At 41.7% G+C, this 27,504-nt stretch overlaps 1 protein-coding gene across 2 annotated transcripts in view; it reads left to right on the forward strand.

Annotated features, from left to right (window-relative positions):
- The first annotated feature begins 13,762 nt into the window (after positions 1-13,762).
- Positions 13,763-27,504, forward strand: part of LOC143301725 (uncharacterized) — an 87,924-nt gene continuing 74,182 nt past the window's right edge. For both annotated transcript variants that reach the window (XM_076616111.1, XM_076616113.1), the window contains exon 1: positions 13,763-13,877. The gene's annotated coding sequence lies outside the window, so the exon portion shown is untranslated. The remainder of the gene's footprint in view (positions 13,878-27,504) is intronic.

The following is a 27,504-nucleotide window of genomic DNA, read 5'->3' on the forward strand; positions in this document are numbered from 1 at the left end:
GTGCACCCAGGTCACCGGTGTCATGCTTTGCCTGACCATGCAAATCAGAAAGTCTCACTGTTAATCTAGCCCGGTCATGATATTTTCGTATAAAGGTGATGCTTTATATGTGTGTGTGTATGTGTGTGTGTGTGTGGTCGTTGTTGAGCCCGGTTATGTTAAAGAATTATTTTAAAAAGGTGACTGTGTTCTTTCTTGAATGTCTTTTCACTTTAAGTGATATTGGACGTGCAGTGTGTGTGTGTGTGTGTGTGTGTGTGTGTGTGTGTATGAAATGTGGATAAACAAAGAAAGGACTTACAGAACAGTGCAGTCAGCAGCTGACTGTTGGCTGTGTATGTCACTGTTTGTGTGTGCATACATGTGTGTGTGAGTGTGTTCTTTCTTTAATCTAATGTCTTTTCTCGTGGAGTACATCTGCAAGCACGTTTGTGTGCGCACGTTCTTGACTTTGCGGCCCTTCATGCATTTCGTACGACCAAGATGGAAAGAGTCACCTGTATGTTTAGTTACCGTACCGAGTGAACCAGAAACGTATACTTTGTTTGTGATTTGTTTGGTATTACTGCATACCTACAAAGAGAAATGAATTACAACCTGGTGAAAATTGTTTTTAGTTTTTTTTTTATTTGGGGAGTCGAGTTCAGAAAAGATTTGTTTCTGTGTGCACATGCTTGCTTGTTTATGGAATGTGGTGCTTGAATGCATGTGTGTGTGTGTGTGTGTGTGTGTGTGTATATATATCTATGTTTGTGTGTGCGTAAAACTTTTTATTGTAAGAGCCATAAGTTCTCTGACATGGAGGTTAGAGTGTAAGTCTGCATTCTTTTTTTTCTTTTCTTCTTTTTCTTCTTCTTCTTCTTTGTGGTAGTAGTAGTATTTCTGTTTCATTTAGGGGTGAGTGAGTGTGGGATAGATAAATGTGATTGAGTTTATTTATTTTGTTTTTAGTTTTTGTGTTGTAGGGAAGAAAATGAAACTAACCAACCAAAAATGGTCCATGGTACTGAGAGCATTGGAGTCATCTGTCAGTTTTTTTGTTTTTAAAAAATTTTTTTTATAGGAAAATGATGACTTAAAATCTGTCTGTATTCCGTTTCCTTTTGATGACATGAATTCGGTCAGAATTCTGTGCCTTTTCATGATCTAATTTTTGTGTCTGTGCTTAGGAATGATTTTGTGTGTGTGTGTGTGTGTGTGTGTTAGCATGTGATCATGTCCCTAAATGTCTCTTTCATTACCATGACAGGTACTGTCTCACTCATTTTTGGTCATGACAGATTTCTCTGTGTCCACTTCGGACGACTCTTCCTGGTTGTGGAGAGAGACTTAAAATGTGTCTTTCGTATCTTAGAGACTTAAAATGTGTCTTTCATATCTGCATATGTGTATGTATATTATGCATGTTTTTGTGTGCATTTGTAAGTCACATTGTTGATGTACAGACAGTAGGGCATCTCAGTTAGCAATCGTGTTTGTGAAGTAAGGCTCATGACTTGGTATCGGCTACATGCCAGAGGAGACCCTGCAACTATTTGCTGAAAGTTACTTCTGTGGTGTTACGTAGTGTGTGTTGTGGTTCAGCATTTGCAGAACCACCCCACCCCACCCCACCCCACCTCACCCCACCTCCCACACCCTTTTTTGGCCTTCTGTTGTTTTCTGATTGTGATGGTTTCTATCTCAAGACATTCTGATTGTGATGGTTTTAATTTTAAGATATTCTGATTGTGATGGTTTCGATTTTAAGACATTATGATTGTGATGGTTTCGATTTTAAGACAATATGGAACCCCCACTTCCCTCAGTGTCAAAAATCATCAGTCAGTTGTCAAAAGTTTGCTGCATTATTGTGGAATCCTTTTCAAGACTTTTGAAAGGTGTGGAATATTGAGTGAGCTTGAGTTTGGTAATAAATATGTTCTTTGGAACTTTGCTATATTAGCTAAATAGGAATTTGTGAAGTTCAGGTTTGCAGTGCATTCAGTCTTCATGGTTTCTCATCTTTGATGTCACATTCAGTGATCTTTATTTTCATGGTTCTCCATTCAGATTAAGAAACGACTCTTTGTCAGCTTTACGGCAGTTCACCTTTCCAAGCAACTAATAAGGGTAAAGATGGATAACTGTGTAATTCTTTTTGTGACATCTCTTGCCTTTTTATTGATTCATTGATTTTCTTTCTTTTTTTTTTTTTTTTGATCTGCATTTTGTTTACATATTTCGACGCTTTCACATCAGTCGTTTCTTTTGTCTGCGTTCATTTCAGTGTGAGGGTAGGGCTAGATTAAAATTTTTTTTCTTCTGTCCTTTACATATCCCACGTTTTTTGTTGTTTGTTCTCAGCTGATTGCTCAGGTCCAGTCAGATGATGAGACTTCTGTACGATGAAACAGTTGCATGTGGCATCGTGTGTCAGTCAGTTCCGTCCAGCGACAACATTTGAATGCGCTCATGTCAAGAGAGTGGCAAAACTGAATGGCCATGTAGATGAACTTTTGTTGAATGTCAAAAAAGTCGAGGGTATGGACTTGATGTATGTGTAGAGAACCACAGCAATACAGTTCATCGTGTTGGGATCAAACAACCAGTAATGGGGGGAAAAAAAAAATTCAATTTTGGCTTAATCACTCAAGGTAGGTTCAGTTATTTTTGACAAAACTATGAACAGCAATACAGTTGATCGTGTTGGGATTAAACACACAGTAATTAAAAAAAAAAAAAAAAAATCAGTCCTCCAGTTTCAGATTTGATGGATTAAACAACCAATAATGAAAAAAAATCAATCTTTTTTTTTTTCCATTTCCGGGCTTGATATACACGATAATCACTCCAGATAAGTTTAGTTCTGTGGACGAAATTATGAATGGTGGATCAGAGGCGTTTTCCCACTTATGAATGGTGGATCAGAGGCGTTTTCCCACTTATGAATGGTGGATCAGAGGCGTTTTCCCACTTATGAATGGTGGGTCAGAGGCGTTTTCCCACTTATGAATGGTGGGTCAGAGGCGTTTTCCCACTTATGAATGGTGGATCAGAGGCGTTTTCCCACTTATGAATGGTGGATCAGAGGCGTTTTCCCACTTATGAATGGTGGGTCAGAGGTGTTTTCCCACTCCAAACATTTTTATCATGATGAGTTTTTCTCTGTGAGGTAATTGTATAAAAAGCACTGATGGAAGACCACTTTTCCATCCCATGACCAAACGATGGCAGGCAAAAATTAAGAAGAATTTGATTGATGTGAATACCGAACAAGACAGGAAACATAATAGACATGTAGCATTGACGAACAAAACTTAACAGAAATGAACAAAACCTTTACCAGAATACTGGAATCAAGAGATCGGAGTTCTGTATTGTACATTATTTAGACAAAGGAGCAGAGGAATCGTTTTGATCAAATTGATACTGATTCTTATCACAACAAGCATGCAGTGAGTTGGGTAAGGATCTCTGTTGAGCTCTGATCAAATTGACATTTCGCTCCCATATCTGAGTACTATATGTACCAGCTTGCCTTTGAACAAGAAGAAGAAAAACACTAGCAGAAAAGCCCAGTTCATTTCTGTGTTCTTTCAGCAAAAGCTGTGAATTGGTGTACACGTCTTGTCATCTTTCGCAACAATAGATTTCATACATTTTGCATCACTTTTTTCTGTTCAATTTTTGTGTGTGTAAAATTATGCTAAACATTACGTTTTCGTCAAACGCAAGTTCTGCCTCATTCTGTCATTTAGATGTCAGTACATTTACTTTTCATCGGTTTTTGTCAAGCCAGATTTAAGCAGTAACGTTTGGTTGCTCAGGTATCTGTGACACAGATGATATAAAATGGTCTGCGACATCTCCAGACTTGTGCCACCTGCAGCTGTTTTATGATAACAGATGTTTCTTCATCTGAATCGACCCTGAGGGGTCGTCCAATATATGCAACATCTCTTACAAAATTGTGGTCGCTGAGTGTCATCATTCTCAGGGTGTGAGAGAGACACTTTGTACATTTTTGTCTCATCACCTTAGGCAGCCACATTCTGTTTTCTGAGTATTTGTAACCTGTATTTTCCGGGAGGATTAATGTGGTTGTGCTGTGGGGGAGTTTTCTGTTGCTACGGAGACAATCTCATCATCATGCTGCATGTTGCACCATATTATCACAACATTTTGATGTAGACTCCTAGGGTTTGATAAATGGTGACAGAGTGATGGGCCATGGGTATGGTTTTCTTTTAGTGGTTTTTTTTCACTATTCAGAATTTGTTGCTCTTCTCTTTATTCCCCCCCCCCCCCCTTTTTTTTTTTAAATAGAGGAAATGATTTTTCAAAACTGGTACTCCGAAGTTGGTTCTTTCAGTCCAGGCCAACAATCTTTACAGCTTTAAGTTTGCTTCGTGTTAAGAATTTCCACCTCTCTCTCTCTCTCTTCTATCCCGTAGTTTCTGTGGGGTGTGTGTGTGTGTGTGGGGGGGGGGGGGGGGAGGTGCTACTGAAGACCTGGCAACCAGTTCTCTCAATGGAGGAAGGTGGCAGAATAGTTAAGATGTATATCTACAAATGCAGTGTCTGTGAGGGTCTGGGTTTGAATCCGGGCCTTGCACATTCTCCCAAGTTTGACTGAAAAACTAAACTGAGCGTCTAGTCATTCTGATAAGACGAAAAACCGAGGTCCTGTGTGCAGCATGCAGTTGGTGCACTGAAAAAGAACTCCGGGGCAACATAAAATTTTGTCCTCTTGCAAATTTTCTGTGGAAGAAATCCTCTGTTGTAGGTGCACAAATATGTATGCTTGTAAGCACTCAAGGCCTGACTAGCACGTTTGGTCATGCTGCTGGTAAGGCATCTGCCTAGCAGATGTGGTGAAGCGTTTACGGATTAGTCTGTATGCGGTGATGCCTCCTTGAGACACTGAAACTGAAACTGTCCATTTCTCCCTGACTCCCTGACTCAGGGAGACTCAGACTCTCTCAGGGTGTGGCTCTCGTCTCAGGCCTGTCCTGTCCATTGTGGGATGCTGTCCTCCTATCTGTTTTTCTGCCTGACTCACAATCAGATGTGGAGTGGATGGCCTAGAGGTAATGCGTCTGCCTAGGAAGCGAGAGAATCTGAGCGCACTGGTTTGAATCACGGCTCAGCTGCCAATATTTTCTCCCCCTCCTCTAGACCTTGAGTGGTGGTCTGGACACTAGTCATTCGGATGAGACGATAAACCAAGGTCCTGTGTGCAGCATGCACTTAGCGCATGTGAAAGAACCCACGGCAACAAAAGGGTTGTTCCTGGCAAAATTCTGTAGAAAAATCCACTTTGATAGGAAAAACGAAAAAAACTACGCAGGAAAAAATACCAAAAAAATGGGTGGCGCTGTAGTGTTGCGACACGCTCTCCCTGGGGAGAGCAGCCCGAATTTCACACAGAGAAATCTGTTGTGATAAAAAAGAAATACAAAATACAAATACAAAAGTCTACGCAAATTCCATTGACTGAAGAAAATTCCGAACACTGAGCAACGTTTGTGCTGTTAAGATAGTGTGAGCAACACAACCCATGCAGTTTCTCTCTCTCTGGGCTTTTCAAAAAGTTCCACAGAATTATTCAGAGAATATCCAGACAGTGTCCTGTGCTTTCAGAAAGGAATTCCTGATCATGTTCTTTTAGTCCAGACCTCTGTGCTTTTCAGTTTTCCACAGAAATTGTTCAAAGAAATCCAGAGAGTGCCCTGTGTTTTCAAAAAGGTACTCTCAGTCTTCTTTTCTGATCGTGTTTTTGTTTGTTTTGTCCCCCCCCCCCCCCCCCACCCCCAAAGTTCCACAGATTTATTCTTAGAAATCCAAAGTGTTGTGTATTTTCTAAAATTTATTCTCTCAGTCTTAGTTCTCTGATCCATCACTGCTTTAAAACTTTTTTTTTTTTTTTTCAAAGTTCTACCAAATTTTCTTAAGAATTCCAAAGAACCCTTGTTCCAGTGTTGAAGTTTACTGTCAGTATTTCCCATGTGTGTGTGTGTGTGAATCAAAGATAAACACAGGGTCAGGTATTGTGTCAAGATTTATATTCTGATATATATTTTTTGTGCTTCCCATTTTTCTACGCTGATTTCTTCCTTAACTGAGTGTCGTACTCAGGTTTCAAGTGTTTTTTTTAAAATAATTTTTTTATTTGACGTGCATTACTTTTCTGCCTTTGGATTCAGAAATACAGATTGGATTTTTTTTTTTTTACCAGCTCTTTTTTTGATAGAAGACAGTTTAGGTCAGGTAGTGAATAAAGAGTTTTGGTGTAGTTCTGTTTCACAATTTTTTTATGCTGGATACTTTTTCACCTGATCTTATACTCTAGTTTCTTTTTTTTTCTTTTTCTTTTTATCAGCCGATGTACTTTACTTTGTTTTAGATCCTGAAAGACAGATTGTAGTTTTGAACCAGCAACATTCTAGTTGTAGATGTGACTGCAGTAAACGATAACAGTAGACAGCTTTGGTCAGGTAGCAGTAGAAAGATTTTTTTTTTTATGTTTCACACTTTTCTGCACTGCTTTATTTCTCACTGAGAAGCCTCTTCCTACTCATGTTTCATGAGTGATTAAAAAAAAAAAAAAAAAAAAAGAAGGAAAAAAAACAAGGGAAAAAAAACTGGCGTGCATTATTTTGTATTTTCCATTAAAAAAACAACAACCCAGAACTGTTCTGTTAACAGTTGTGCTAAGGTTGTGGGTTTGATCATGTCGTGTTTGAGAGACGAGTTTAATGAAGCGATAGAAGACTTCTGTAAATATTCCTGGTAGGTTTCACGCTTCATGTTGTGTCTCCGTCTTCTGGAAGTGCGATTCATTGACAGTGTATTGCCACTGTTCATCCTTCTCATTCTTTGCTGTAGTTTATTAAAGATTTTTGTGTGTGTGTTGTTTTGTTTTGTTTGTTTTTGTCCAACCTCAGTTGAATGCATTTTACATGGCGCTGTTTATGTGTGTGTGTGTGTGTGTGTGTGTGTGTGTGTGTGTGTGTTTTATCTTTAGTTTTTTAGCATTTGAACATGTCCATTTTTTTGGTTTATTGTTTTATTTTTCTATACCAATATGACATACAATGAATTTGTTTGTGTGTTTTCTGTACATGGTCTCGCATGTTACGCCTTGATACAGTCAACGTGGTGTTGTGTCTGTGTTTTTAGCCCAGCTGGTGTATTAGAGGTCATTAAGATGATGAAATCATAAAGCGATCTATTTTGCTGGGGAGTGTGGGGGGTGGGGTGGTGGTGAGGGGGGATCTTCCTATATGCTGTATCATAAATAGATTTTATAGAATATTTATTTTATGTACTTTATAAAAAATAGATCACAAAATGTCACAGCCTCCCTGTTTGAGCAGATCCAAAAGAGGAAACGAGATCCGTTTTTCACTTGGCATGCATTGTAACATGCTGCGTCCCGAATTTTTGTTTGAAAATATCAAACTGTTAGATTTTCTGGATGCCTCAGTCCTTTCCTGTGTTTCCCCCTGTTTTCTCAAATTTGTAAGAGTTATTCACCTTCGTGATAAAGAAAAGACACAAATCTTGCAGAAAAATGAGCTGATTGTCTTGTGGATGTGTGTATGTACAATCAAAAAAGAAAAGTGTTTTTTTTTTCTTTTGCTAAAACTACCAGATAAAGCAACACTAGAACAGCCATAGAGACTGACGGAATTTGTCAAATACCTCGCTCTTTCATTCGTGTGTGTGTGTGTGTGTGTGTGTACTACGAAAAGAAACATTGGCAAGGTAACTGAACTTGTGAATGTGTGTGTGTGTGTGTGTGTGTGTGTTTATGTGTGTGTGTGTGTGTAAAAACTTCTGAAAGAAGCATTGGCAGAGTAACTTAACTTGTTGTGAACTAAACACTAACCACATTCCAGTTCTGTTTGTTCATCTGATCTCTGTGGACTTCTGCTGTACAGAACCGACATAGCATCATTCGCTGTTCCGTCTTTTGTTGTTTGATCTCGTCTTAGTAGTTTTTTGTTGGCTTTTTTTTTGGTCTCATTTTTTGGTGTGTGTGTGTGTTTTTTTTAAGTGTGCATTTAATTTTTAGAATACCTCTTTTATTTCTTTTTTTTTTTGGATGTTGTTTTGTTTGGTGTGTGACAGCGTTAGCTGTGACATTAATTTGGATAAGAGATATTTAAAGAATTAACACATTCGTGTTTGAAGCAGTTTTTGAAGCAAGCAGAGTGCTTGGTTACAGGTGAATCAGTTTATTTTATGTTAAAACAATTATTTTTTGTTTTTCTTCTTCTTCAGCTGGTAAATGAGTTTATTTTATGTTTTTGTTTAAAAAAAACAACAACCAACGTATCTTTCTCTGTTTCTATTCTCTTGGATTTTCCTGGGGTTTTTTTGGGTTTTTTTCTTCTTCCTTGATTGGGGAATCTGAGTTTATTTCATCATTTGTTGATGTGTTTACTTACACGCGCGCGCGCACACACACACACCCACACACACTACACACACACATGAAGGTTGTTTATCTCATTTTGTTTTATGTATCGGTTTGTAACTAAAAAGGTGGGTTTTTTTCTTATTGTTCTGAAATTTGTTGAAATACTTATTTATGTGTCGAATCTTAGTAATATTATATGATGTATATTACTTGTTTAAAGAGGATTTGTTACATTTATAATTGTTTTTTATAACCAGTAATTTGTTTAAATCATACTTATTTCTTGGTTATTCATTTATTCAGTTATTATTTAAGTTTGGAAAAGAGGGCCTACATTTCAGTTTGCTAGATAATGGTGTATGTTTTTGACATTGTTTTCCCTGTTTCCCTCTTATTGCACTATTTAATATTGATGTATATTTGTGATCATACTGGGTTTGAAAGTGTGTGTGTGTGTGTGTGTGTGTTTGCGAGTGTGTGTGTCCAAGTCATTTCAAAATGTGTGTGTGTGTGTGTGTGTGTGTGTGTGTGTGTGTCCAAGTCATTTCGAAATGTGTGTGTATGTGTGTTCAAAGTCCAGTCAAGTCAAAATAAGATCAAACAGTAAGCTATCACAGCTTTTGTTTATTTATTTTTATCTTGTCCTCTATGTGTGTGTGTGTGTGTGTGTGTGTGTGTGCTTTTATGAGTGTCTGCTTTAAATCTGGTCAAGATATTTATTGTCATTTAAGAAGATTAAACTAACACAGGATTTGTTTAAACCCTCCCTATTTTTAAAATTTTTAGTGTGTGTGTGTGTCGGTGAGCGTGTGTGTGTGTGTCGGTGTGTGTGTATGTGTGTGTGCGCAGGTACATGCTTGTATGTTCCTTTGAAGGTCCGTTTAAAAACACAAACAAAAGAAAAAGGCCAAATTTTGAATTTTTACGTAAATCTGCACTTCTGAGACTTTGTACGTGAGGGGGAGGAGAGAGAAAGTTTAAAACTTAAGCCAGTGGAACAAAGTTTGAAAAAAAAAAGTACTATGTAATTTTATCATACTTAAAGACTGAGGATTTGTGTCAGTATTATTCGTATGGGTTTTTTCATTTGTCTTATTTTGTTGTTTTTGTAGGTTCCCTGTTTCTTTGTTACACAATGATCTGTTTATTTTTAGCTGGTAAAAAAAAAAAAGAAAAAAGAAAAATGATGAATGACATGAAGTTAGGATGGATGGAGGGGGTGTGGTTGGGGGTGGGAGTATTATAATTGAAAATGGAAGAAGAAATTTTATTGATTTTTTTGGTTTTTTTGTTTTTGTTTTAGTGTGTCTCTCAGTCCCACATATTTGTTTGCGCTTGCCTTCATAAATTCATATTTATTTATTTCATATGTTTTCATGACTTCATGTTGATTTATTTCATGTGTTTTCATAAACTCCTGTTTATTTGTTGCCTGTGTGTTGGAAGCAACTGGGTGCTGGTTTCCTTTGTTTATGATGCAAACTATCAAGTGAGTAGTTTTTGATTTTTGATTGTGAAATGTTTGTGGAAGGAAGGTGAATTTTCTTGATAACTGTATATTTCAGGCAGTCATTGAAGTCACTGGTCTCCTTGATAACTTACATTTAAGGCAATCATTGAGGTCACTGATTTCTTTGATAACTTGCATGTAAGGCAATCATTGAGGTCACTGATTTCTTTGATAACTTGCATGTAAGGCAGTCATTGAGGTCACTGATTTCTTTGATAACTTGCATTTAAGACAGTCATTGAGGTTACTGATTTCTTTGATAATTTGAATTTAAGGCAATCATTGAGGTCACTGATTTTCTTGATAACTTGTATGTAAGGCAATCATTGAGGTCACTGATTTCTTTGATAACTTGCATGTAAGGCAATCATTGAAGTCACTGATTTCTTTGATAACTTGAATTTAAGGCAGTCATTGAGGTAACTGATTTCTTGATAACTTGCATGTAAGACAATCATTGAGGTCACTGATTTTCTTGATAACTTGCATTTAAGGCAATCATTGAGGTTACTGATTTCTTTGATAACTTGCATGTAAGGCAGTCATTGAGGTTACTGATTTCTTTGATAACTTGCATTTAAGGCAATCATTGAGGTTACTGATTTCTTTGATAACTTAAATTTAAGGCAGTCATTGAGGTCACTGATTTTCTTGATAACTTGCATGTAAAGCAATCATTGAGGTCACTGATTTTCTTGATAACTTGCATGTAAGGGAATCATTGAAGTTACTGATTTCTTTGATAACTTGCATGTAAGGCAGTCATTGAGGTTACTGATTTCTTTGATAACTTGAATTTAAGGCAATCATTGAGGTCACTGATTTCTTGATAACTTGCATGTAAGGCAATCATTGAGGTCACTGATTTCTTTGATCACTTGCATTTTAGGCAGTTATTGAGGTTACTGAATTCTTGATAACTTGCATGTAAGGTAATAATTGAGGTCACTGATTTCTTTGATAACTTACATTTAAGGCAGTTGAAGTCTCTGATTTCTTTGATAACTTACATTTAAGGCAATAATTGAGGCCACTGATTTCCTTAACTTAAGACAATCATTGAAGTCACTTATTTTCTCCAGAACTTACATTTAGGTCAATCATTGAAGTCACTGATTTCCTTAACCTACAATTAAGGCTATCATCAAGTCACAAGTGTTAAAACTGCTAAAAATAAATAAAGCTAAAGCCCACCCTTCATATGAGAAAGGTTCACAATAATGATATATTGTTCTTGGTCACTGTATGTACGGTTCTGGCTTGTTTAGAACTACCCTGTGTATGAATGATAACATTCAAATGTGAAAATGAATACCTTAACCATATGTCATAACTTCTCTCCCACCTTTGGTTTACTTCTTTCAAATGTGAAAATGAATACTGTAACTAGATGTCATACAGTCGCTATGTGCAACAGGACAATAAACACAATTCTGTCATACCTAAAGGTCAGGGAGTGTTTACACACACACATATAGATATGTATATTTATTGAAACAAATGACAGCAATGAGTTATTTTTCTGCTACTGTTGATGACAGAACTGTGAAAATTGGTATACATAAAAGAAGACTATGGTTATATGAAATATATATATATATATTTCTAGATGATGTTTATATTTTGTTTGTACAAAAAAGGTTAAAATAATTCCAGTTTTCTGGCAGTGTTATTTCAAGTGTTTTATGTTTTTTATTCTTTTTATTTTGATAAACATTTTTTTTTTTTAATAATTTTTTTTGGAGGCAGGGTGGGTAGTGGTATTTATTGGCTAGATTGTGATCTGTGTTATTTGCTTCCTTTGTATATAGTTTTTTCGTTTGGAATATTCTTGATAACAGATGGTTTGACACTGGAGTCAGATGTTTGCTCATACTGCTGCTTTAAAATGCTATGTTATTATTAAGAAAAATTGGTGCACATTTTTATTTAAGCACAGCTTGCTTTTTTTATGGGATTATAGTAGTGCCAGCATTGCTTTTGTCTGTCCCGTAAGAGAGAGAGAGGAGAGACAGAGAGACGGAAATGAGTGAACAAATGAAACGAGCAAACAGGTGAAAGAATGAAATATATTTTTTTTACCTTGGTAGTAACCCCTTGACTGCTGAACCTTGGTGAAATTGGGTCAGTGCTGCCTAAATTGGGTCATTGCAGCCTTGATTGGGTCAGTGCTGCCTAAATTGGGTCAGTGCTGCCTAAATTAGGTCATTGCAGCCTTGATTGGGTCAGTGCTGCCTAAATTGGGTCGACATGGCCTAAATTGGGTCAGTGTTGCTTAAATTGGGCCAGTGTAACCTAAATCGGGTCAGTGTAACCTAAATCGGGTCACTGCAGCCTAAATTGGGTCGGTGTGGGCCTCAGTTGGGTCAGGGTGGCCTAAATTGGGTCAGTGCGGCCCGACGTAGGAGTACAGTCACTACTGCTTGTGTGCTTTTCAGTGATTTACTTGGTTTTACTTGAACAGAAGCACTGCAACCCTAAGAGTACCAAATACAGATTGGTGACTGACATGAGGTGACCAGCCTTTCAATGCTTGTCAACAGCAGTCAGGATGTTAATTAATTAAGTATAGGGGTTAAGCATAACTTATACTTTTATCTTTATTATTATTTTAAAAAAAATTTTTTTTTACACCTATTCCTGAGAAAGTGTGAACAGCATTGTGTTAATATGTCCCATCTATGCTGTGTATTATTTATGTTTACATGTTTTTCTTACAGTTTTTATGACAAAGGAAATGTGCACAAGCATACATGATTTACAGGTTACAAGTTCCGTGCTGGTTGCATGTGTGTTCTGTTTGTGATTATTTGTCAGAATGGATGTGAACTTTGTTGTTTCAATTTTCCTATTAAAAAAAAAATAAAAAAAATTAAAGACTGACTGGAAAATGATTGCTTTTGGGTGGTGTTTTTATGATGAAGAAAATTTAATTCTGTCACTCACCTGTGTCTGCTTGTATGATGTAAATAATTATATCCTCTGCCTCACTCTTTAATGTGCATGCTTTTTTTGTGTGCCTTGTGTGTGTGTATGTATGCACATGTGTGTGTGTGTGTGTGTGTGTGTGACAAAGAAGCTTATCTGTCTGTTGCTTGCTTGCTGTCTGTCACTCTGGTACATACAGAAGCAAAGTGGACACACACACACACACACACACACACGGCACATAGACATGCACCATTGTGCACAACAAATTCATGTGCACACACACACAGCACATAGACATGCACCAATGCGCACAACAAATGCATGTGCATGTGTGCACACACAGACCTACACATTCAGGAGCAAAGCATACAAACACACACACACACATATACACACAATGAATGCACAATGTGTGCACAGACTCAAACAGAAGCTAAGTTCACACATGCATGTTCAAGCATGCATGTACACACACACACACACACGCACACACACACACACACACACACACACACACATTTCATCAATGATGAACCAACCAGCAAATATACATTCACACAAACACACATTCACATATACACACACAAGCCAAGTTGATGTACAAATGACAAAAATACACACACACACACACACTCATATACAGAATGCACATTTGGCATGCACACACACACACACACCATATGTACACAACAAAAGTGCGCGTGCACACACACACGCATGCACACACACACACACACATACACTACAATTACACACCTCAAATACAACCATGCAGACACAAACATCGCAGTCTACTCACTCGAGATAAAAGAACACGTGTTATCGAAAGCGACGCAAAGGTCGTAACCTGGGCGACAGGTCAAAATTTACCAATCACAAAGCTCGACACAGTTGGCCCTCAGCAAAAGGTCGTCTTCCGAACAAGAGCAGACGACAACCTGAAATCACTTGCGAGTGTGGCCTGGAGAAGCGAGTGCTCTGTATTTTTGTTTTTTCTACTCCAGAGGGAGAGAGAGAGAAAGAAAGGTATGTGATGTCTATTTTGTATGTGTGAGGAATATATGAACGCGTGTTTGAGTGACTTTGCCTTTTGCGATCAAATTCAATTTCCAGATAACTCGTGTGTTGTTTTTGGAAAAGAAACGAAAGTTTTGTCTCCGGCTGAGTCACACAATGAGTCGAATGCATGCGTGATCGAACATGTCAGTTTAAAGTCTGTCTCAAACTCTTTCTCTGTCTCTCTTTCTCTGTGTCTTTCTCTATGTATATGTGCCTGTCTGTACGATGTCTCTCTGTCTGCCTGTCTCTTTCTCTGTTTATGCATATTCATGTGTCAGTAAACGTTTATAAATGTATGCGCCCTGTCTGTTTCAGTAACTGCATTCGCCTTTTCTTGTTATTTTCTTTGTTGTTGTTTTTTTCCATGAGGGCAGGATGTCAGATAGCCATGTCTTTGGTTATTCCACTTCCCTGATTACAGAAAATGCACTTCTCCCTGTCTGTCTGTCTGTCTGTCATGTCTGCCTGTCTGTCTGTATCTGTCTGTCTCTGTTCCTGGCTCTGTCCTTGTCCTTGTCTCTGTCTGTCAGTCTGTCTGTCGTGTCTGCCTGTATGTCTGTCTCTCTGTCTGTTTCTGCCTCTGTCCTTGTACCTGCCTCTGTCTGTCTGTCTTTCTGTCTGTCTGTCTGTCTCTCTTGTCTTCTTTCATCCTTGCTTCTCAGTTAAAACAAGAGCAAACAATTTAGTTATTTTCTTCCGTGTCTGTCTTAAAAGAAATTATTGCTTGTATTTATCATGCCAGCCTATAATGTGTCACAGTTCAGCTTGGAACTTTCTTTCTTTCTTTCTTTCCTCAGTACTGTGTCTGTGTGTATTTTCATTTATAAATCCATTCATTCATTTCTTCTTTCTTTCCTTCTATTGTATGATTTATATTCCAGCTTATATTTAGCACGCCAGTCCATAGTTTAGCAAGGAGCTTTGTTTCTTTTTTTTTGCCTTTCTTTCTTCCCTTCTATTATTTCTCAGCGTGTATTTTCAATATGCCAACCAATAACTAGACTTCTGACTTGACATGGGAGCTTTCCTCGTTCTTCTGCCCCCCCCTCCCTCCGCCCCCAACCATTTCCTTCCTCTCTTTCTCTCTTTCTTTCTTTATTCTTTCCTTCCTTTCTTTCCTGACTCCTTTCTTATATATTCCAGCTTGTATTTAACATGCCAGCCTATGTATTATAATGAGCTAGGAATTGAGTTCAAATTGTTATTTTTGTTATTTGTTCTTTTCAATGCTTCCTTCCTTCCTTCCTTCCTTCCTTCCTTCCTTCCTCCCTTCTTCTCTCTTTCTTGCCTGGCTTCTTGTTACATCCCAGCTTGTATCTAACGTGCTATCCGATAATTCTTTTTATGTTTTGCCGTTGAGTTTTCATTGTTATTTCTGTCTTTCTCTTCTCTCGTTTCTTTTTTTCTTTTTTTTCCTTTCTTCTTTCCTTCCTTTCTTTCCTGACTTCTTTCTTATATCCCAACTTGTATTAATCATGCCAGCCTACAATTTTCAGTTGAGCTGTGAGATTTTAAAAATATATTTCTTTGTATTTTCTTTCTTTCTCTCCCCCTCCCCCCTTTTTATCTATTCCATCCTTTCTTCCCCCCCCCCCTCTCTTTCTTATTTTAAATTTTTTCTGTCTTTTTGTTTTCTTCCTTCCTTCCTCCCATTCTTTCTTTCTTTATTTTCATTCTTTCTTACACTCCTGCTTGTGTAAATTTCACGGTTCATAAAATCAAGGTCTAATCAGAATTGGAAAGGAACACGTACACCAGGAAGGCTTTTGATGTTTGATGTTTCGCTTTCGTCCTTCAATTTAACAAGCTCCCACCGCACCCCACCCCCCCCTGGCCCCAACCGCCGCCCCCAACACCCCTCCCTCCCCCTACTCCCTCTTGTGTAGAGGCTGGTCGTAAAGAGTTCGATCACCACCTCTGAGTGAAATGTGATTGATAGTAGATCGATTGGTATTGTCCAGGAAAAACCGTGACAAGCTGTGGGCAAGTGTGGGGAATTGGAAAAGCATGCGTGCCAGCACATGCAGTTGCTCTTGAGTTGAGAGATCAAGAGTGCGATGGTGTGTGTGTGTGTGTGTGTGTGTGTGTGTGTGTGTGTGTGCAACCGGATGACAGCTTTTCTTCTTCTCCTTCGACTCCTTCTTCTTCCCTCTGTCTTTGTCTCTGTCTCTGCTTCTCTTTCTCTCTCTCTGTCTCTCTCCTTGTCTCTCTCTCTCTATCCCCCGTCAACTTCCCTCTCTCTTGTTTCCTGAAAAGCATGGAGGGCAACAACAACAACTTTAACTCTTTCCCGTCCCTGAGCCGCTACGTGCATACTCTTTCTCCCATCTCAGAACTCCCTTTCTCTCTCAATAATTATTCTCTCCCTCTTTCCCTCTCTCTCCCTTTTTGTCTGTCTTTCTATTCATCTCTGTGTGTTTCTCTTTTTTTCTGTTTCTCTTTAGCCGCACCCCCCTCTCTCTCTTGTTTCCTGAAAAGCATGGAGGGCAACAACAATTTTAACTTTTTCCTGTCCCTGCACCACACGTACGTACTCTTTCTCCTACGTCAGAACTGTCCTTTGTATCGGAGCCAACCCTTACACCCAGAACACGTCTTTGCGATCACAATGAAACATTGTGAAACATTGTCCGCCAGTATACAATCACTCCGTCACTTGTCTGTCACAGAAACCTCGCTCCACCCCTACCCCCACCCCCCGGGCCCCTCCCTCCCCCCCAACTCCCCTCTCTGTCTTGTTTCCTGAAAAGCATGGAGTGCAACAACAATAACAACTTTAACTCTTTCCCGTCCCTGAGCCACGCACGTATGTACATTTTCTCCCACCTCAAAGCTGCCACTTGTACTGGGACCAACCCTGACACTCAGTACACGTCTTTGTGATCACAATGACCGCCAATATGAAGCAATGGCCGGCAAAATGAAGCAGTGGTCACCCATGTGAAACAATAGCCAGAAATATGAAGTAATGGCTGTCAGTGTTTTACAATGGCCGCCAATATGATTTGAAACAATTGTGGGCAATGTGAAATAATGGCCAAAAATATGAATAAGTCGCTTCTTCTCTTGTCGTTTGCCGCAGAAACCTCTCTTCTGTGTGTGTGTGTGTGTGTGTGTGTGTGTGTGTGTGTGTGTGTGAGTGACAGAGAGAGAGAGAGAGAGAGAGAACAGTGGCCACTAGTATGAAACAATGGCCGCTAATGGCCACCAATACGAAGCAAGGGCCGGCGATATAAAGCAATCACTCCGTCTCTTGTCCATGTGTGCGGCAGAGACCTCGCCGCTACTTGTGATGTGTATCGATCACGCTGTTTCTCTTTGCTTTGTCTCCTGTCAGATTCCGTGGGATTCGTTTTCTGTCTGGTTGTCTTGGGCCGTGGGAGGTGGGGTGGGGGCGGGGGTTGAGAGGGGTTGGGGAGGGGGGAGGGTTCCGTTTGGACTTGACGTGCATAGCTTGCAAGCAAGGTCTTGTGATTGATGGCTAGCGTTTTTTGTTTTGTTTTTTGTTTTTTTGTTTTTGTTTTAATCAGTAGTAAGAGAGTGTGAATACGTGTGTATGTGCTTACGTGTGACCTGTGTGTGTTTGTGTGTGTGTGTGTTTGTGTGTGTGTGTGTATGTGTGTGTGTGTGTGTGTGTGTGTGTGTCTGTGTGTGTGTCTGTGTGTGTGTATGTGTGTGTGTGTGTGTGTGTGTGTGTGTGTGTGTGTTTGACATGCTGTTCTGCTTGTAACTTGTGTGTATTGATCATAGACTTCTATTTTCTTCTATTTGTAGTTCCTTTCGGTAATGTTACGCATGTTGTTAATGGATGAGGATAGAATTATTAATGTGAACTGGATTTTTGTTTTTGTTTTTTCTCATTGTTATTTTGATATCACTCTTATTGTTTGTACGGTATCTGTAAAAAGATGTATGTATGTAACGTTTCAATGCCCCCAGGAGGCACAAGAAATAAAACTTTTGCCTTTGCCATTATTCTTTTCTCAAAGTGAATCTGATTCTGATTCCCTTCTTCAGTCGAATGTAGCTGTAAGGGTGAACATAGGGAATGAGATTCGACCCCCCGTCTATCTCTTGTACTTGCTGACGAGAGCTGTGAGGAGAGGGGTGGGTGTGGGGAGACGAGGGTTGGGGGAGGGGGAGGGCAGTGGGGGTGGGATGGGGGTTGGGGGTGGGGGGGTGGGGAGTTGGGTGGATGGCACTGTACGTGACAGACCTCTTCCATCAACTGATTCAGACTCTTTGTGTGTGTGTGTGTGTGTGTGTGTGTGTGTGTGTGTGTGTGTGTGTGTACGTACGTGTGTGTGTGTGTGTGTGTATGGCTATATATTAACTGGGTTTGCTTTGACTTTGCTGCATGTTTTTATGTTGTGTTAAAGTCCTGTTTTAGCGTTCTAGATTAAGGAACTTATTTTACCGGCAGGTTTTGTGCATATTGTTATTATATGAAACGATATTACCATTAGTAGATGTTGTAACCAATTTTCAATGAATTTCGACTGCTATTCTGTACGTTATTTTACTCAGTTTTGATACGGATTCTGTCACAAAACTAACGTGCCACCATTTTGCTTTTTCCGTTTTTGGTCCTACAATCCATGAAAATGTTACCAACGGGTTGAATAATTCAGGACGCTATTGTTGTATGCTATGACGTACTTTTCCGCCTGTAACTTCTATGCATCACAGACTTTCACCACTCTTGATTTCTCTATCTGACACAAAGTGAATCTGATTCTTATTTTCTTCTTCTGACTGTTACTCAGCCAGACCCTAGGTGTAAGAGTGGGGATGGGGAATGGGATTCCCCCCCCCACCCCCTCTCCCGCCCCCGTCTGTCTCTGTGTTTGTCAACGCGAGATATGAGAAGGGGGGTGGAGGGGAATACGGGGGTGGGGGTGGGGGTGGGTCAGGGTGGATGGCACTGTACGTGACAGACCTCTTCCATCAACTGACTCAGACTTTACGAGGTCTTGTGATGGTACATGGATGGTTGTCTGCAGTAACTGACAGCGTTAACTTTCGTTTCCTCTTGTGGAAACCTGTGTGGTTTACCCCCTCCAAAAAAGTTTGGTTTGCATCCATTGCTGCTGTTGCATCTGCTGCTGCTGTGGCTGCTGCTCCCCCACCCCTCCTCCTCCTCCTCCTTCCATTGCTGCTGCTGTTGATATTATTGTTGTTGCAGCTGATGCTACTGTCACACTATTGCTGCTGTTGCTAGCAACTAAGCTTCCTTGCTAAACATTACTCCTTTTGGTTTAAATTATCTTTCTACCATTACTAGTGTACGTTGCTGCTTCTACCACAACTAATACTACTGCTGCTGCTGCTAGCAATTAAGCTCCCTTGTTATACATTACTCCTTTTTATCATCTTTCTACCATTTCTTGTGTACGTTGCTGCTTCTACTACAACTAATACTACCGCTGCTGCTGCTACTGCTACTATTGTAACTATAACGACTTGGTTATAATTCATCATCCGTGCCACAAACACACCCACTTTGTTTGACCGATCACCAGCAGGAAAAATGTAATGCAATATTCAGCAACCGCTACAACGATCAAAGAGACCTTGGGTAGCGTTGTTTGCCCTGTAAAAAGGTTGGTGCTGTTATCTCTTGTCACACTCCGCTGGTTCGCCACAGGAAGGCACGGCCCAGTCATCTCTTTCCGCCGTTTTCACCTTCCCCATCAGAAGTCAGGTAACCCATTCACACCTGGGCTGAGTGAAGAAGATCTGAATAAAGTGCCTTTCCCAGTGACACAACACCATGCTGAAACAGGGGCGTCGAACCCTGATCACTGGTGAACACTGGATCAAAAGCCCAACGCCTGACCGATTCAGCCACAGTTTTAACGTCCTTTGAATCGGTGGAGGCACTCACTGGACTGTGACAGTAGGAACACGTGCAACGCGCTTGACGGCGCAGATCAGTGTTCTGTGACCACTCGCTTTGATCGTCAAGTCATCGAAAATACAGTTTTTGAAAAGCGAGAACGCCGCCCCACCGTGTTTTATAGTCTTTTAAAGACAACCTGATTCAGGATGTGCGCCTCGAATTCCTGCTATGGTTGTGCTGATCATGCGCTTTATTGTTGTTGTTGTTGTTTTCGATCTAGGTACATTGTTGTCAGCTTTGAAACTTCGTTGTCAGCTGGTTGTTACTCAAGTTTTTCCCAAGCGTGTCAGAAACACTTTAAAGACTGCTGTTCGTTGTTTCGTTCGATGATCTTCGGCTTTTTTTGTTTCTTTTGATGCTTCCCCATCTCTCAGCCCCTATCCCCCCGCCCCCTTCTTTCTTTGTCTCTCTTTCTATGTCTCTGCTTCTCTATCATACATCTGTTTGACTCTGTGTGTGTGTGTGTGTGTGTGTGTGTGTGTGTGTGTGTGTGTGTGTGTTGCTTGTCCGCAATGTTTGTTCAAGCTCAAAGAATAGATTTTGAATGATCGATCTCCCAACAAATCCAGGACAGTTTTGCTAAGAGAAATATATTTTGAATGATCGATCTCCCAACAAATTCATGACAGTTTACCCAAGAGGGATTCCCGAGAACCTCTGTGCTAGCAGAGACTGAGGACGGGTCACTGTTGCAGATCGATCAGCCAGTAGCCTACAGTGTTTGCACGAATGCGTGTTGTGCCTCACTGTTTGTTCGTCTGTCCCGAATTCCTGATCAGGCCGTCAGTGGTCGAAACATCGATCACTCCACAGGGCCCAGGGCTGTTAGCATTCCGTAAAATGCACCACTGTAGAAAGCGAAGGGTATTTCTTCTTCTTCTTCATTCGTGAACAGTGATTCCCACGTTCACTCGTATACACGAGTGGGTTTTTACGTGTATGACCGTTTTACCCCAGCCATGTAGGCAGTCAAACTCCGTTTCAGAAGGAGGGTCAAGTCAAGTCAAGTCAAGGGGAGGGGGGGATGCGTGTCGGGTATGTTCTTGTTTCCATAACCCACGGAACGCTGACATGAATCACAGGATCTTCAACGTGCGTATTTGATCTTCTGCGTGCTTATACACACGAATGGGGTTCAGGCACTGTACTGGCAGGTCTGCACATATGTTGACCTGGAAGATCGGAAAAAAATCTCCACCCGTTACCCACCAGGCGCCGTGACCAGGATTTGAACTCAGGACTCTCAGATTGAAAGTCCAACACTTTAACCACTAGGCTGTTGCGCCTGCGAAACGATTGGTGAAAAATGAATTGTTCTGGCTTGGATCTTCCCGCGAACCACCCTTTGAATCCTCGTGGAACCTCACACCTGGACCCAAGACCCAACTTGTATCATTGCAATCTTGTGTCAGGGTTGAGTTCATTTCACTCTGTTATTTTCCCCACAAACAGTAACATTGCAATCGTTTAAAAGGGTTAAGCCCCGTTTACTCTGTTATTTCTCCACAACTAGTAATATTGCAATATTGTGTCAGGATTAAGTCCCTTTTACTCTGTTGTTTCTTCCACGACCAGTATCATTGCAATCTTGTGTCAGAGGTTACTCCCCTTTACTCTGTTGTTTCCTCCACAACCAGTATCATTGCAATCTTGTGTCAGAGGTTACTCCCCTTTACTCTGTTGTTTCCTCCACAACCAGTATCATTGCAATCTTGTGTCAGAGGTTACTCCCCTTTACTCTGTTGTTTCCTCCACAACCAGTATCATTGCAATCTTGTGTCAGAGGTTACTCCCCTTTACTCTGTTATTTCTTCCACGACCAGTATCATTGCAATCTTGTGTCAGAGGTTACTCCCCTTTACTCTGTTGTTTCCTCCACAACCAGTATCATTGCAATCTTGTGTCAGAGGTTACTCCTTTTTTCTATATTTCCTCACAACCAGTATCATTGCAATATTGTGTCAGGGTTGAGTTCCTTTTAATCACTTATTTCCTCACAACCAGTATCATTGCAATCTTGTGTCAGAGGTTACTCCCCTTTACTCTGTTGTTTCCTCCACAACCAGTATCATTGCAATCTTGTGTCAGAGGTTACTCCTTTTTACTATATTTCCTCACAACCAGTATCATTGCAATATTGTGTCAGGGGTTACTCCCTTTTACTCTGTTGTTTCCTCAAACTAATTTCATTGCAATATTGTGTCAGAGATGACTACTCCCTTTTACTGTATTTCCTAACAACTAGTATCATTGCAATATTGTGTCAGAGGTTACTCCTTTTTACTTTGTTGTTTCCTCCACAACCAGTATCATTGCAATATTGTGTCAGGGGTTACTCCTTTTTACTATATTTCCTCACAACCAGTATCATTGCAATCTTGTGTCAGGGGTTACTCCCTTTTACTCTGTTGTTTCCTCAAACTAATTTCATTGCAAGCTTGTGTCAGAGGAGACTACTCCCTTTTACTATATTTCCTCACAACCAGTTTCATTGCAATATTGTGTCAGTGTTGAGTTCCTTTTAATCACTTGTTTCCTCCACAACCAGTATCATTGCGGTATTGTGTCAGGGGTTACTCCCTTTTACTCTGTTGTTTCCTCCACAACCAGTATCATTGCAATCTTGTGTTAGAGGTTACTCCTTTTTACTATATTTCCTCACAACCAGTATCATTGCAATATTGTCTCAGAGGTTACTCCTTTTTACTCTGTTGTTTCCTCCACAACCAGTATCATTGCAGTATTGTGTCAGGGGTTACTCCCTTTTACTCTGTTGTTTCCTCAAACTAATTTCATTGCAAGCTTGTGTCAGAGATGACTACTTCCTTTTACTATATTTCCTTACAACCAGTATCATTGCAGTATTGTGTCAGAGGTGACTCCCTTTTACTCTATTGTTTCCTCCACAACCAGTATCATTGCAATCTTGTGTCAGGGGTGTCTCCCTTTTACTCTGTTGTTTCCTCAAACTAATTTCATTGCAAGCTTGTGTCAGAGATGACTACTCCCTTTTACTATATTTCCTCACAACCAGTATCATTGCAATATTGTGTCAGAGGTTACTCCCCTTTACTCTGTTGTTTCCTCCACAACCAGTTTCATTGCAATATTGTGTCAGTGTTGAGTTCCTTTTAATCACTTATTTCCTCACAACCAGTATCATTGCAATTTTGTGTCAGAGGTTACTCCTTTTTACTCTGTTGTTTCCTCCACAACCAGTATCATTGCAGTCTTGTGTCAGAGGTGTCTCCCTTTTACTCTATTGTTTCCTCCACAACCAGTATCATTGCAATCTTGTGTCAGGGGTGTCTCCCTTTTACTCTGTAGTTTCCTCAAACTAATTTCATTGCAATCTTGTGTCAGAGGAGACTACTCCCTTTTACTGTATTTCCTCACAACCAGTATCATTGCAATTTTGTGTCAGCATTGAGCCCCTTTTACTCTGTTATATTGCATCAGGGTTTGGTTCATTTTACTCGTCATTTCCACAAACAAGTATCGTCGCAATCTTGTGTCAGGGCTAAGTCCCTTTTACTCTGTCGTTTCCCTTGGTGCCTCTAGGAATGAATGAATATGATTATCACAGTGGTTGAATGTAACGTTGTTGTTTTCTCACTAGTCTGCTGACAGTACAGGTGTATGAGGCAGGTGGACTGAAAGAGGGGTGATGTAACAACGTTACACATGAGTGCTGGACTTCCACCCGGCCCGGTCAGTGCGGCAGTGCCTGCTGCCAGACCCGGTAAAAGAACTGATTAATTATTAATCGTTGCCGAAGTAAGGAGCTTTTGTTAATAATGTGGGTTTTAGCCTTGCCGCTTTTTCGTTGTTCCAGTAGCCTTTATATATCGGTGTGTTTGTGGGGTGGGGTGGGGTGGATGGAGTGGGTGGTGTGTGGAGTAGTGTGTGTGTGTGTGGGTGGGTGTGTGGGTGGGGTATTGGATGGGTGGAGTAGCGCGTGTGTGTGTGAGGGTGGGGGATTGGGTAGGTGGAGTAGTGTGTGTGTGTGTGTGGAGTAGTGTGTGTGTGTGTGTGTGGGGGGATTGGGTAGGTGGAGTAGTGTGTGTGTGTGTGTGTGTGGAGTAGTGTGTGTGGTGTGTGTGTGTGTGTGTGTGTGTGTGTGTGTGTGTGTGTGTGTGTGTGTGTGTGGACTGAAAATCAGAGAGAGGGAATGGAGAGTCAGCAGCGGACGTCCTGGGGACAGGGTAGACAGATTCACGAGGACGGGGGAGGAAAGACACACAGAAAGGACAGAGATAATAGGACTGGGGAGACGGAGGCGAGCGCAGACAGAGATACAAAAGACTGCAACAGGTACATGGAGGTTGGGGAGATGGAGACAGAGACGGGGGACAGCCGAGAGAGACACACGGAAACCGAGACACACAGGGTGGACGGAGAGGGGAAACAGAGGCACGGAAGGGAGAGACACCCAGGGAGGGGGGAGACAGAGACACGAAAACAAGGGAGAGACAAAAACATGGAAGACGGCGGTGAGGTAGAGACACAGAAGACAGCGACGCGGTGCAGAAAAAGGCATGGGAAATGGGAAGGCAAAGACGCGGAAGGAGGGAGAGAGAGACAGAGACCCGGAAGGGAGAGACACACAGGGAGGGGGGAGACACAGATGCTGGTAGAGGAGAGACAGAGACAAGAATGGCAGAAACAGGGAGACAGGGAAGACAGACACATGGGAACTGGGGAAACAGACTCGGAGACGGAGACAAAAACATGGAAGACGGCGACGAGGAAGAGACACAGAAGACAGAGACACGGGGGCGGTGGAGAAAAAGGCATGAGAAATGGGAAGGCAGAGACGCAGAAGGGGGAGACAGAGACAAGAATGGCAGAAACAGGGGGACAGGGAAGACAGACACATGGCAACTGGGGAAACAGACTCAGAGACAGAAAAACGGGGAGACGGAAGGGGAGACAGACACGGAAACAATGGAGAGACAAAAACATGGAAGACGGCGACGAAGAAGAGCTACAGACACGGGGGCGGTGCAGATAAAGGCATGAGAAATGGAAAGGCAGAGACGCGGGAGGGGGGAGACGGAGACAGAAGCACGGAAGGGAGAGACATCCAGGGAGGGAGGGGGGGAGACAGAGACACGGAAGACAGACTGGAACAGGTACATGGGGGATGGGGAGATACAGGCAGGGAGAGGGGCACAGGTGCTGGTAGAGAGGAGACAGAGACAAGAATGGCAGAAACAGGGAAGACAGACACATGGAATCTGACTCGGGGGTCATTCGGAGACAGAAAAACGGGGAGACAGAAGGGAGATACACGGGGGAGACAGAGACACGGAAACAAGGGAGAGACAAAAACATGGAAGACGGCGGCGAGGAAGAGACACAGAAGACACGAGGCCGGTGGAGAAAAAGGCATGGGAAATGGGAAGGCAGAGACGCGGAAGTGGAGGGAGGGGGGAGAGAGAGACAGAGGCACGGAAGGGAGAGACACAAAGTGAGGGGGGAGACACAGATGCTGGTAGAGGAGAGACAGAGACAAGAATGGCGGGAACAGTGGAGAAAAAGGCATGAGAAATAGGAAGGCAGAGAGGCGGAAGGGGGAGACATCCAGAGAGAGGGGAGACAGAGACACGGAAGACAGGCTGGAACAGGAAGGGGACATTGGAGAAAAAGGCATGAGAAATGGGAAGGCAGAGACGCGGAAGGGGGAGACATCCAGGGATGGGGGAAACGGAGACAGAGGCACGGAAGGGAGAGACACACAGTGATGTGGGAGACACAGATGCTGGTAGAGGGGAGACAGAGACAAGAATGGCAGAAACAGGGGGACAGGGAAGACAGACACATGTGAACTGGGGAAACAGACTCGGGGTCATCAGAGACAGGGATACGGAAACAAGGGAGAGATAAAAACATGGAAGACGGCAACCAGGAAGAGACACAGAAGACAGACACGGGGGCGGTGGCAAAAAAAACATGAGAAATGGGAAGGCAGAGACAAGAGGGCGGGGGAGACAGAGACGGACTTTTCTTATCTCAATATTTATATAAAATCATGTACTTAAGTGAATTTCTTCTATCTCTTTTTTTTTTCTATACATATACTTTGAATACGCTTGTAAGATATTGTGTGTTTGTTATATCTTCCCATTTCAAGAGGGAAAGATGAAAAAAAAAAGAAAGAAAAAAACAACCCAGTTTCATTATGATTATTCCGTTTTTTCCGCATTGACAAAAAACGTCGTTCACTCGTTGTCTGCCTCTGTCTCTCAGTCTGTCTGTTCGTCTGTCTTACTCTCACTCTCACTATATTCTCCCCCCTCTCTCTCTCTCCATCCCTCTGTTTCTTACTCTCAATCTCACTATATTCTCCTCTCTCTCTCTCTCCATCCCTCTGTCTGTCTTACTCTTTTATTCTCTTTCTGCCATCCCCCCCCCTACCCCTCCCCCCGCATCACCCGTCTCTTTGAAGTTGATCACGAACCACTGCCCACAACCCTTCCTCCCACCCCCTAAACCTCTTCACCCCCCCTCCCCCAGTGCCCCCCCTCCCTCCCCCAACCCCCACTCACAACACACTGTGAACAGTTGAACCAAAACAAGATGAGTGGCTTTTTGTTTTGGGGGTGTGGGGGGGTGGGGGTAAGTCCTGTTTTTTTAGACAGTTCCTTCCCTTTGGTACCCCCCCCTCCAGGAGGGGGGAGACAACAATATTGTCACAGGCACTCACACTCTCTCCCCCCCCTCCCCCTCTCCCTCCCGTCCCCTTCCGGTCCGGCGCACGAGCCAGAGTGAGAGGTCTGTGGACTGTATAATGGTGTGGTCGTGTTTCAGTGGGGATTATTCTAATACACTCTGGCTCTTAGTCTTTCTAATCCCGCTGTGCTGAAACGCTTATGCAGGTAGCTATAGCTGCTATGTGGAGGCAACATACATACATACATACATACAGAGAGGGAGAGAGAGAGAGAGAGGGACTACATACCCCGGGTGGATTGGAGTGGGGTGCGGTGCGGCAGGGCGGGTGGGGTTGGTCGCATTACTTGTGTGAGCGACGTTGTATGTTTGTTGTTGTTCGTTTCGCTTGGAGTGTTGTTATAACTAACGGGTGGGAAGGGGTGTGTGTGTGTGTGTGTGTGTGTGTGTGTGTGTGAGAGAGAGAGAGAGAGAGGGGGGGGGGTGAGGATGGGGAGAGGTGAGGGGGATTGTCATTATTGTCACGGCAGATTAAAAGAAAGAAAGGATAAAAGTATGAGAAGTAAACCGGATTTGATTAACTCAAAACACACAGATACGCACATATATATATAGGACGCGTGGACGTGTACGAACGTGCACGCATGCATACATCATAACACACACACACACACACACACACACACACACACACACACACACACACACACAGAGACAGAGAGAGAGAGAACCTTTTAAAAACTTTTTTCCTTCATGTTTTCGTATCATCATCATTATTATCATGTAACGCACTTCAGTCAAGTTGTCAAAGACAGAAGATACTTGTGATCACGATCCTTTGAAGTCCACATACACCCCCTCGTTGGCACACCCCTCACACACACACACACACACACACACACACACACACACACACACATCCAATATCACACATCCAACATCACACATACATGCACCCCCACCACACATGCACCTAAAATACACCCCCCACACATATACTCAACCGCTCCCTTCCCC

This window comes from Babylonia areolata, chromosome 28 (genome assembly GCF_041734735.1).
Source record: "Babylonia areolata isolate BAREFJ2019XMU chromosome 28, ASM4173473v1, whole genome shotgun sequence".
In the NCBI taxonomy this organism is placed as follows: domain Eukaryota; kingdom Metazoa; phylum Mollusca; class Gastropoda; order Neogastropoda; family Buccinidae; genus Babylonia; species Babylonia areolata.